This window comes from Phoxinus phoxinus, assembly GCF_949152265.1.
Source record: "Phoxinus phoxinus genome assembly, chromosome: 7".
In the NCBI taxonomy this organism is placed as follows: Eukaryota; Metazoa; Chordata; class Actinopteri; order Cypriniformes; family Leuciscidae; genus Phoxinus; species Phoxinus phoxinus.
Window position 1 is genome coordinate 31,733,053 of NC_136882.1, and position 12,316 is coordinate 31,745,368.

At 36.8% G+C, this 12,316-nt stretch overlaps 1 long non-coding RNA gene across 1 annotated transcript in view; it reads right to left on the reverse strand.

The window, feature by feature from the left end:
- Positions 1–3,920: 3,920 nt before the first annotated feature.
- Positions 3,921–12,316, reverse strand: part of LOC307002074 — a 71,370-nt gene continuing 62,974 nt past the window's right edge. Inside the window, exon 3 of the long non-coding RNA XR_013798415.1 lies at positions 3,921–4,735. This is a non-coding gene — a long non-coding RNA (uncharacterized lncRNA). The remainder of the gene's footprint in view (positions 4,736–12,316) is intronic.

The following is a 12,316-nucleotide window of genomic DNA, read 5'->3' on the forward strand; positions in this document are numbered from 1 at the left end:
ATAAAATATATTCCAGGAAAAAAATGGTGGAAATTCATCCTCAATCACAATGCAAGCAGCCATGACAGGCATTAGTGAGAAATGTCAATAACTGAACCCATAATCCTTAGCAAGAAAAGTGTTTGAAATTCTCTACTGAATGACAAGTAAAAAGGCTGCAGGCACTCTTAGGGCCCTATTTTAACGATCTGAAACGCAAGTGTCAAAGTGCAAAGCGCAAGTAACTTTGTGGGCGGATCCCGGCGCTGTTGCTATTTTCCCAGCGGGATAAATGACTCTTGCGCCCGACGCAAATGTAAAAGGGGTTGGTCTGAAGTAGCTTCATTATTCATAGGTGTGGTTTGGGCGTAACGTGAAATAAACCAATCAGAGCGCCATCTCACATTCCCTTTAAGAGCCGGCGCGCTTGTTCCATGGCGGATCGCTATTATAACGGCGGATTTGCCGGCGCACGCCAGGAGCGGTTCACAGCCGAGGAAACCGACGTTCTCGTCAGGGCCGTAAAACACAGAGAAGTGACATTGGGGATGATGGGAGAAACCCACCCAAATTAGGTTCGGTTAAACAGGCGTATAATTTGGGTAAATGTGTAGCCTAATCTAGATTTTTTTTTTTTTTTTATCTAGATAGATCTTTTTCACATCTTCACGGACACAACAATGATTTCCCTCGTGTGTTAATATTTTTCCTTGTAATAATGTATGATTTGCAAAAATGAAAACTGCTGCATCTGTTTATATTAGAGAATCAAAGTGGATGCGCGTTAACATTATGGCCAAGCACGCGCCCTTAAAATACCATATCACTAACGCGCAACGCGCCACTGTCTTTAGACTGTTTTTTTCCTGATCAATGGCGCAATTGCTTTCTAAAACTGGAAAATAGCACCATGGAAGTTTTGCGCCGGAACACGCCTTCTCTTTGCGCTGAACCTCCCCCGCGAGCGCAAGTTCATTCCCTAATTTACCGACGTGCGTCTGTGGAGGGAAAAGTCCGCTGTGCGCGGGTGCAAAATAGGAATGATACATGCGTCGGTGTTCAAAGTCAATTGCGCTGGGTGCAAGATAGGGCCCTTAATCTGAATGAGGAGCTGTAGTTATTTTAAAGAAGTAAAACAACCACCTCCCAAAATGGAGCTGAGGTACAAGTGACATCTAACTGGCTTGACACAAACATGTTCAAAATAAGGCTAGAAAAGGGTAGGAAAAATGTCAAACTTGATATGATGTCAAACTTCAGGTCACGGTCCAAAAAAAAAAAAAAGGATTATGAGAGAAGAAAGGCATTTTAAGGATATCAAAAGCTTCTGAGAAGTTCAATGGAAAGTTCAAATGTACGGTAATAAGACTTCAAAACCCTCTAGGTTATATGGTAATAAGGAATTATTTCAAAGCCAGCCACTGCTACATTAGTTAATATAGGCATTTCTGCCCATTATGTTGCAGGATGTGTAGAACTGTATTTAAAAAAATAATTCAAAAGTGTTACTTAAAAATAAAAGTCATAATGTATCAATGTTGTATTGACTCCAATAAATCACATTCCTTTAGGATTTTTTCCTTCACTTCAGCATAAAAAAAAAGGTATTTTTTTAATATTTTGTGCCTTCGGCAAAATTATTTTAATGTATTAATTGTGCATCACAAACATAGCCCTACAAGTTCCAAGCTAAATGTACAGGATACCCAGTATACTTTTACAATTTGTGGAGACAAAAAAAACAAAAAAACAAAAAACTGTACTGTAGTCAAGGTTGAAGGTTGAATGACATTTCCACACTGTATCATAACAGATTTCCACAGATTGAAGTCCTTTAGAGGCCACAGACAATTTTGACAGTTTAACTTTTGGGGATATGCATCAATTCAGTGGTTCCCTTTAAATTACATGTGTTTTCTTTGGATTCAAATACTAGTAGAGAAAAGTATCCTACTAACTAACTACCTATCTTCCAGTCATTGGAAGTCATGCAGTCGGATTTTGGAACGATGCCATCCAGCATGGCATCCAAAATGTTCTGCAATCTGCCTAAATGTTTAATCAATCTGTTCATCTGCAAATATCAGAAGAGGGAGGCCAAACATAGTTCACTATGCCAGCAGATTAGACCCCACTAAACAACACCCACACACAGAGCCCAAATAAACGTTAAATCGTTAATCATTTTGAAGAAGCAATTTGCAGGGCACCTGTCTCAAGCAGTAGACTATTAGGAGACTCCTGGAGAGGAGGACCGTGGTCTGATAGCTGAGAACAGAGCTTATTTCTACACATATTGGCTAGAACAAGACTGTACAAACAATTTACTCCAGAATTGAACCTGTGCTCAGCCACTACTGAAATTGCCATTTTTCTAGAGGACTGCTAACTGGGGTAAGGGTGGCTTGGCTCGGCTTGGCTTTGCAATGTCTTGTGAAGTTAATGATTTAACCTAATGTATGTCTGTAACACAAACAGAGAGAAGCAGACGGTAGTGGGCCTGTTGCTGGATGAGGCTGCAAGTTTCTTAGAAAACTAACCATCTTGGTCTTGTTACTATAGCAATACCAAATCCAATGATGACTAAAGGCTGTTTCACACTGCCCCAACAAACAGCAACTTTGTAAACACTCTAGTTAGCTGTTGTATTTACAGTGTTGAAAAATTTGTCATTTTCAAACCTTGATTAATTGCCTTAAAAAAAAATAAAAAATTGTTTTAATGTTATTCCACATTCTATACCCTGTCCACCAAACAATGTGCAATTTATAAGAATAAATATAGCAATTGTGTCTGTGATCTGTGTAGGTTGCACTATTATGTGCAAAAAAAAAATATATATATATATAAGACATATTACATTTGAAATAAATAAACGTGCCCAGCAACATATACTTATAACAATGGTTTAGTTCCAATTATTGCTGAGGAAAAATTCATTATTTATTTTTAAATAATATACATCCATGTAAATAAAGAAATATTGTCTAGACCGAAATCCAACCCATTCAATCAGGACCACATATTTTAAATATAAACTATACAAATGGCTGGACGGAGTGAAATGAGCAACCCTTTAACCCTCAAATCAAAACCATACCATCATCTGATGCTGATCAACATTTACATTATTTAATCAATATGGAATGTGAGCTGAAAAATGCTAAGAGCTCAAATGCATTACAAATCTACGAGTAGAGACATCTGATGGAAACATGCACCCTGCAGGCCGCATATTTTAAGCATTAAAGAAATAGCTCACCCAAAAATGCTCGTTCTGTCATTATTTACTCAACCTCATGCTGTTCCAACCAATGCAATATTTTTTTTCCTTTGCTAAACATAAAAGAAATCTTTTGAATCTACGCAGCTTTTCTATATAATGAAAGTGGATGGAATTTAAATGCCAAGCTCAGAACATTCTACTTAAAATGAAAAATCTGTCATTAATTACTCAGCCTCATGTCGTTCCAAAGACTTTCGGCTATCTTCAGAACACAATTGAAGATCTTTTGGATGAAATCTGAGAGCTTTCTGTCCCTCCATAGACAGCTACGCAACGACCACTCTGACGTTTCAAAATTTCATAAAGATATCATAAAACTAATCCATATGAATTGATCGGTTTAGTAAAACTTTTCAACTCGATTGCTTTATATGATGAACAAATTGAATTTATTCACATATGAACATTAATCAGTGAACATACACAGAAGCTTAACCGAACCTGCTTGCCGTGCGAGAACAAACCTCTTGCGGAAGCTCAAACGTTCTGTGTAACACATTGGTGGTTCGTTGTTCGGAAGATGAGCGAAAGTTTTCTTTTACGGGTTTCGAACGATATGAGGGTAAGAATACTGACAGATTTTTCATTTTTGGGTGAACTAACCCTTTAAGATCTCTATTTCGTTTCCATTAAAAAAATACAATAAAACCATATTGTAGTGACAAGAGTTTTTTTATTTTTTGGGTGACTTATTGCTTTGAGCAACAAACAGTTTACTGTTGAATAAAAATGCTTTAAATTGATTTATTGGTTGATTGATTGATTGATTGATTGATTGATTGATTGATTGATTGTCTTTTATGACATGCCTGGATGCTTAAAAATATTCCATATTGTGATTAATCCCGACTGACATCGTCAGTTAAATGGAGCTTTTGGACACTTGCTCAAATTTTTTCTATTGTTTCTTGCATGTCATGTGACTTATCATGTGACCACCATGCATTTCAAAACGCTGCATTCAATTATATTTTGGTTATTAGTGGATTAGTGTCATGGCAAAATTTTCATTTGTATGTACCTTTAATCTTTGTCATCAACATGATAAAACAATAATAGTATAGTGTAGGCCTATCTAGGCTATGTGTATGTATACATGTATTTATAAACCAAAAATATAATGTTGTATTATTGTTGATAGACAAACTGTTCCTTTCAGATCATACTAATTTAATATAATAATAATCTATGCCATATTACCTGCGCTGTCATTTTGCTGGCACCACAGTCATGTTTTGCATTGCTCTATGGGAACCGACAGTTGAAAATGACAAGCTCCTCTCTTGGTGAGTGTGTGTTCTCTCGTGTTCAGAGAGTGTGTGTATGTCAGCAGCAGGAGGCTAATCCTGGGCTCAGTCCCGAACTGTCCTACACTGCCAGCCTGGACACCACTTGTGAAAAAGATCCCTCTTCTCTCAAAGTGCACAGCAGGGAGTCTCGGCCAGGAGTGAGATGGAAGGAAGGCATTTTCTGGATTTGAGAAAGAGAGAGAAGGAGAACAAGACACAAAAAGAAATGGATAAAGAAAGATAAGAACAGATATGCAGAATATGTTTTTTCACCATTGCCACAGTCTTTTAAAGTGCATATGTAGAGTTTTATTATGGAAAAGAGATGAAAATGTGCAGTCTCTCAATATGCTCATAACCCAAGCAGTATTAGAGACAGATGATATGAGAGTCAGTCAATGGAAAAAGTTATTAATTTGACCAAATGAGTGGGATGGATAAGTCAGTCTTGACTGTTATAAGGAGTTGTGAATACATGTATTACTAGTGGGCTACACACTGGTACTTTTTTTTGCTAAAGAAAAATGTCTATAATGTGTCTTCATAATCAGAGGGATCTCATACGTGTTTTATAGGCTTTTGAATGTAAAATATGCACATATATTTTAGTATGTTTGGATAGATCAACATACCGGCAGCATCTAAAACGTAAACTATTTTGTGTCTGAACATTTTTAGAAATATACTGAAACCTGTGTGAGAACTTATCAGAACTTCAGTTAATGAAAAATAATCTTGTCAAAGACTTTTCAATGGCAAATAAAATCAAGATGGCACTAATAAAAGTAAAGCTGTTTGCTCTTTTGAAAGGGCAGAATGTAACTATCACGAATCCTAAACAATATTCATTTTTAGCAGTATTAAATATAAATGAAACGGTAACACTTTAGTTTAGGGTCCAATTCTCACTATAAACTAGTAGCTTATTAGCATGCATATTACTAGGATTTTGGCTGTTTATTAGTACTTATAAAACACATATTAATGTCTGTATGACCATATTCTACAATCCTTTAATCATACCCAATACCCAAACTTTAAGAGTTTATTAAGGCAAAAGTAATAGTTAATAGTGAGAATTGGACCCTAGAGTGTGACAAATGAAACACAATGTTGTGTGAACACAATGAAAAATGTCTGTCATTATTTACTCACCTTCATTTGCTTCAAAACACTATGACTTCCCTTTCACTTCCATTGTATTTTTTGTCCACTTAATGGAAGTCAATAGGAACTAAGTTGTTTAAAAAAATCTAAATATCTTATTTTATATTAGAGTCAGTCATTCAGTCTTGGAAAGACATGATGACAAAATAAGTAATGACAGAATTAAAAAATGTTGGGTGAACTATTTCATTGATTGTCATAATCGTTCCGAACAGAATAGATTGGAATCTATTAGTGTCCAATTATGTAAACGTGTTAACTGTTTTTAAAAAAAATATGGCGTATAAAAATATAAATTAGTATAATTTAATTAACTAAACATGAACTCAATATACTCTGAACCTTAACATATGTTATATTACATGTATCAGTGTCTATAAAGTGTCTAAAATGTACTAGTGTGCTAGAATCATACTTCACCATTGACAGAGCTATAAACACTATAACTAATGAGATCTGGTTGTCATAGAGAGTACAGGGCAAGTAGATCTCATTCTTTTTTTGTCTTTCTCTCATTTGACTCTATTACTCTTTTACTCTACTTCCCTTTATGTCAAATTACTCTCACAGATTGGCGGTGACTCATCTAAGGATTAAGGTGCCGTCTGTCTGTCATTCGGCTGGTGGTGGAAGGCACTAGAGAACCCCAGGGATCTGGTGCCGTGTCACTGTGTGCAGTCTCAGCATAGGCAAGGACGAGAGTAATCAATACAAATCGCCACTTCGAATGAGACTCAATCAGCCATTGTTCAACACCAGGCCAAAAAGAGGCTGCTGTTTTGTCTGACTTTTTCTGTCATTCTAGAATAAAAATAGCCCCGTTTCGATGTACCACAGATAATCTGTAAGTGAGCCAAAAGTGTGCATCACACAAACATGCTGGGCCTCATTCACTGCGGCATACTGCACATTTCTTGTATTTAAAAATATGGGCAGCCATTTCAGTTTTAGCAACAATAATACTTAAAAGGCTCTTCAAAGATATAACAATTCAAATTAAAGGTGAACTATGCAGGTTTTTTACCTTAACTGAACAGCTTCGGAGTCATTGGAATGGTTAAATTACTTTTTTCGGATTGAATGGTGGTTATCGTGATATCAGGTCTCGCGATGTAACGAATTGCTTTAAGGCAAAAAAATCTGCTAAAACTATGTCATTATTGCGCTCCCTCACGCTGTTCAAACCCGAATGAAGAAGATGTTTTAAAGAATGTCCCGTCTGTTTTAATGTCGTTAATCTACTAGCCTCTGGTATATGAAAGTCGCCAACGAGTTTTTCGACAGTGTTGTCAAATATCCATTCCGAAGCTGTAGGGGGAGCTCTATAGAGAAACCTGCGAGCAAAAAGCGAAAATACAGCGAAGAAATTCCCGAAACTGCATAGCCCTGCTTTAACTTTTAAAGCATTTGGCACATGTAATATTTACATACAAGTACAACATTTCCACACAGGAATGTTGTTCCAGTATCAACAAAATATGTTGATCCATGAACATGTCTTACTTGGCAAAATCACTGTAACCCATAATATGAGTAGTATGGAAGTGTTAATAACCAGAGACATCAACCTCGTCTGGCTGTCCGCGGACACTGAGCAAAGGGCTGTCATGTTCTCACTCATCCATCACCTTTGCTTGTTAAGCACTATTAATTGGCCACTCATGAACCATTAGGCATTGTTTATTAATTAACATCCCGTTCTCATTACACCCTATTAACGGTTACAAGACAAACAGTGTGCAATTATTCAGGGCAAACTCCCTTGGTGAGACACTCTGCAAAGTCTTATCACAGTTCATTTTGTGAGCAGTGTGGTCACCATCGCAAATCAAAAAAAATAATTATGTTTTATAAAATGTGGCATGGGTTGAATTTTGAGAACGTAAACAATAATGGTAATTGGATGCATTGTTTTCTCGCAATGCTCAGCAGATAGCAGTTTCAAATACCTTGCATTGAGACAGGTAGCTACAGTAATCTCATTGTATTAATCGATATAAATTGCATGAATTATATCTGTAATAGATTAGCTGTCATGATGATTTATTGAAAGTGATGAACTCTGCGTGTGGTTCTTTGACCGATGACCGCAAAGCGTCTCTTCTTAGATTGAGCTGTTTGATCATGTGGTTTCAGTTGTCCTTAGTACACATGTCTGTATCATGTATCTAGTCTTTTCTGAGATTTTGGAACAGAGTGTGAATGGGTTAGTCTATTGGATCTGACATGAGAGGCAGGCTACTGCCACAGAGACAAATGATGCCCTTAGAAACTCAAGCTTCTCACACTGGGCAGTGATGTGCGAGGAGATCTGAGAAATGGGTTTTACGGGAGTAAAACAAAAAAAATAATTAAATTAAATGTTCAACTTTATAGTCTGTGAAACAAATGGAGACTGCAGCTAAGCAGACAGCAACAACAACAACAACAAAAAAAACATCAATCATCATTTTTGTTTTGCCTTCTTGTAAAAAAAAAAAATGTAAACCTTACATCCATAAACAGAAATTAATTTACTTGAGAAGCAAAATGTGTTTGTGATTCAAGTTTTGACATTTTAAGCAGTTTTGCTTCTCAATGAAATTGTTATATGTTTAGATATTTGTACTGGAAAACAAGACACAAATACTAATTAAGAAGATGATTTTTTTTGGATTTGCATGCTTTTAGGTTAATCTGGTCACGCACATGCCAGGGCTGTCAGACAATATCTGCAAGAAAATACAAAAAACTAGCGCATTAATGTATCATGCTGGGTTATCTCACTATACTCTTGGCAAACAATGTCTTGGGAAAAAATGATAAACAGCAACATTAAAAACAACTAGTGCCTGCACTGAATGCCCTTATTCTACTCCATAATATTCTGCCGACAGCTTGGGATGTTGCATAATGAAATCATTTCTGCATTGTGAGTAGGTAAAAGGATCTAGAGTCAGTGATACAATGATGTATTTTAGTTGTTGCAGTAAATGTGGTCACAGTCAATGCTAAAAAGGTTTTTATCCAAGATTCAATACAAATGTGATCATATAATTGATGGTTTATGTTGCAATTTAGAATACAGCTACAGGGATTATGTCAGTGGACTAAAGACCTGCTTGTTGGTCTCTCTCTCACACACACACACACACACACACACACACACACACACACACACACACACACACACACACACACACACACACACTTTACAGTATTTTTAAATCCTTACATGCAAATTACAAATACAACAGACCTTAGTCAGGTTAGCAAACTTTAAATTTAATGTGGATGAAAATGAAGGCTATAACACCGTGTCCTAACTACACGCGACGCGATAAAATTCCAGCGACAGCAAGTTTTCTGTCCACACTAGACGCGACTGTGAGACGCCACACGTCAATCAAAAATCACATCCATTCAGACCAGCGTGTGGGCGGAGTCTCTCTGTGAAAGCGCACTGCTGGCCCGCACTCGCTTTGGAAATGGGTAAGGACATAATTAAATCAAGAAATAACATTATTAAAAATCAAAACATTAACAAAATATACTCATTGACTAATTTTGTTATGAAGTACAGTTGTATGTTTGCATAGAATTCAGTTTGAACGCTATATTATATGCTTTCAAAAAAGGTAAATTATCCATTATCGCTTGTGGCACAGTGGCCTATTTTTAACTAAAAAAAAATAATGTGTACTCATAACCAGTGTAATTTCTTCATATGACAATCAGTTTATTCGATCTTGTTCGTAGGGAAATTCATATCCACCCCGTATGTGTGGGCGGATCTGTCAGCCTTATCTGTCGGACTTACACCATGTCCTAACTACACGCGACGCGACGCCGCGACATGCGATAAAAGGTATCTTTTCCATGTTAATAAACTGATTGTCATATGAAGAAATTACACTGGTTATGAGTACACATTATTTATTTTTAGTTAAAAATAGGTCACTGTGCCACAAGCGATAATGGATAATTTACCTCAGATTTTGAAAGTATATAATATAGCGTTCAAACTGAATTCTATGCAAACATACAACTGTACTTCATAACAAAATTAGTCAATACGTATATTTTGTTAATGTTTTGATTTTTAATAATGTTATTTCTTGATTTGATTATGTCCTTACCCATTTCCAATGCGAGTGCGGGCCAGCAGTGCGCTTTCACAGAGAGACTCCGCCCACACGCTGTTCTGAATGGCTGTGATTTTTTTATTGACGTGTGCCGTCTCACAGTCGCGTCGCGTCTAGTGTAGACAGACACACTTGCTGTCGCTGGATTTTTATCGCGTCACGTGTAGTTAGGACGCGGTGTTACAGTCTTTACAGTGGAAAGCACTGTATAAAGGTCCTAGATCAAGTAATTTTCACAACTCACAACTTTTATGGAGTTTTGCCTACTGATTTTTCTCCCCTGGAAAGAAGTTTGTCAGCTGAACAAAGTATGTTGTTAAACAATAGTACAATCCATTGAGTGCCCTGTTCTATATCGTTTTCATTCCTGTCAAAACTTAAAAATGGCGCTACCCTGATTAAGGTCTATTTTGCATTTTGTTTGATACCTTAATTATATTAAAACAAATTCTCAATGCAATCATTTATGCCATATAACCCTCTTACTTCAAAAACCTCAAATTGTTTAAATGCTTAAAATGATCGCTGTGATGCAAAAGTTATGGAATCTGATTGGGATAAAACAAATGTTTTCATTTTAGCCTGAGGACTTCAGGAAGTTAGTAGGGCATTGGTCGGGACACCATCCTGGCTGAGTGGTGACTTCTGCGGACCTCGGAAAGATCTCTGTTCTTGTTTATACTCTTTGTCCTTTGTTCATGCCTGTGAACAGTTCATCTTTTCAAGCCTGTCACTTTAAAGAATCCGTTCTGACTTTTTAACTATTGAGCTGTAAATTGACCAGACATAAATTCCCTGTGGATAAAGTTTGCAGATCCATTATTTAACTTCTCTTGTGGCATCCTTTGAAAACTTTCACTGCTGACCAATAAAGAGGCAGATGTCTTTTATATAGTCAATGCCACTCAGTTGCCTGGAATTCCTTCCATTTTCTATTGCGCCGAAGGGTATTTTGGCTTCTTGGCCCAAATACACATTGTCAGTCTTTTTGACTTCAGGGATCAGAACTGAGCCCTCACATAAATTCATAGTCACAAAAAATAACTTTTTTTGTCCCGGTGAATGACCTTAACTAATAGGACAAACAAGTCATTATAGTATTTCACTGGCCTTTTTTCGTATTCTCCTCAGGGATTCTGCAGCCACTGAACCAGAGGCAGTTAAATTTAAGCGGGTTGTTTGTAAAAGCTTGATTTATTTCCTGTGCGAATGGGAGAGCTTATTATTTATTCCTTTTATTATTTTGCATTTCAAAAGTAATTTAAGAAGCCTTTGAATAGGTGCGTGTGTATTATGTGGACAGAATCAACAATACTGAGTGATTCTCAAAAATAATAACTTAAAAAAATTGCATAAGAAATGACTGCAGTGGTGTTACCCAAGGCCGGCATACCAGACGATTGTTCAGGGTACACAATTGCATTTGGTCTTAGGCACAAGGTGCCCTAATTTCATGTCACAGTTCCATATAAATAAATAAAACAGGAAAGGTTACACTCCACAAAAAAGAGCAATTCAAAGAGGTTTTTTTTTTTTTTTATCTGTGAGACATTATGCTCAAAGGCAATGATGCTTACTGACTTTGAAGAATCCAGCCTGCTGACTTATCTGAATGCAAAACCTGCGGGAACAATTGTCATTGAATGTTTGTATACCATCATACAAAATCTGAATTCTCTAAATACATACTAATTATGTATCTCTTACATGGGGTTTATTTGCTTTTCCACACTGAAATTTAATTTGGTATATGAATAATTAATAGCTCAAACTGGCTGCTGAAATACAAAACTGTGTTTTTTTGCATAATGTGCAATGGGTATGTGTTTTAATAAATCTGTAATTAAAAACTTTAGAAGTAATAATAGCTTTTAATTAACTGAGCTGAAGTTATTGTTTTCATATTGCAAACGCTGGGTTGTTGGTTAAAGTAAGACCCGATTCAGTACAATTTCAATCAACAGCATTTGTGGAATAATGTCAGTAACTACAGTAAAATATTTTGGCTCGTCCCTTTTTACAAAAAGGTTGGAGGTTACAAGAATGCACTTACACTTTGCATATGTAACTGAGGACAGCTAAGAACTGTGCATGTAAAACCTCACTCCTCTGGCCTCAAGAGGCGCACTAGCATCTGCACTAGAGACTGTGGTCTAATGTACTTGTCAGCATGCCTTCCCCCCATGACACTGGTACGAATCCCGCTCGATACGACTAAGACCAGTTACGTTGGTGCCGTGACCCGGGTGGGAGTGAGGTTTAAGGGGGGTGAGTGTGACAGAGACCAGCTATAAAACAACTGTGCAGGTAAACCTCAGTCTAACAAGCTATAACTTGTACTGAAGCCTTTCATCAGAGACCATTAGTCATTTTAAAACTAATGACAGAAATATACACTGTATGACAAGCCAGGGTGGGTTTGGAACATATTATTTGCATAAATTAGAGAAAATAAAATTAGCATGGGTAGT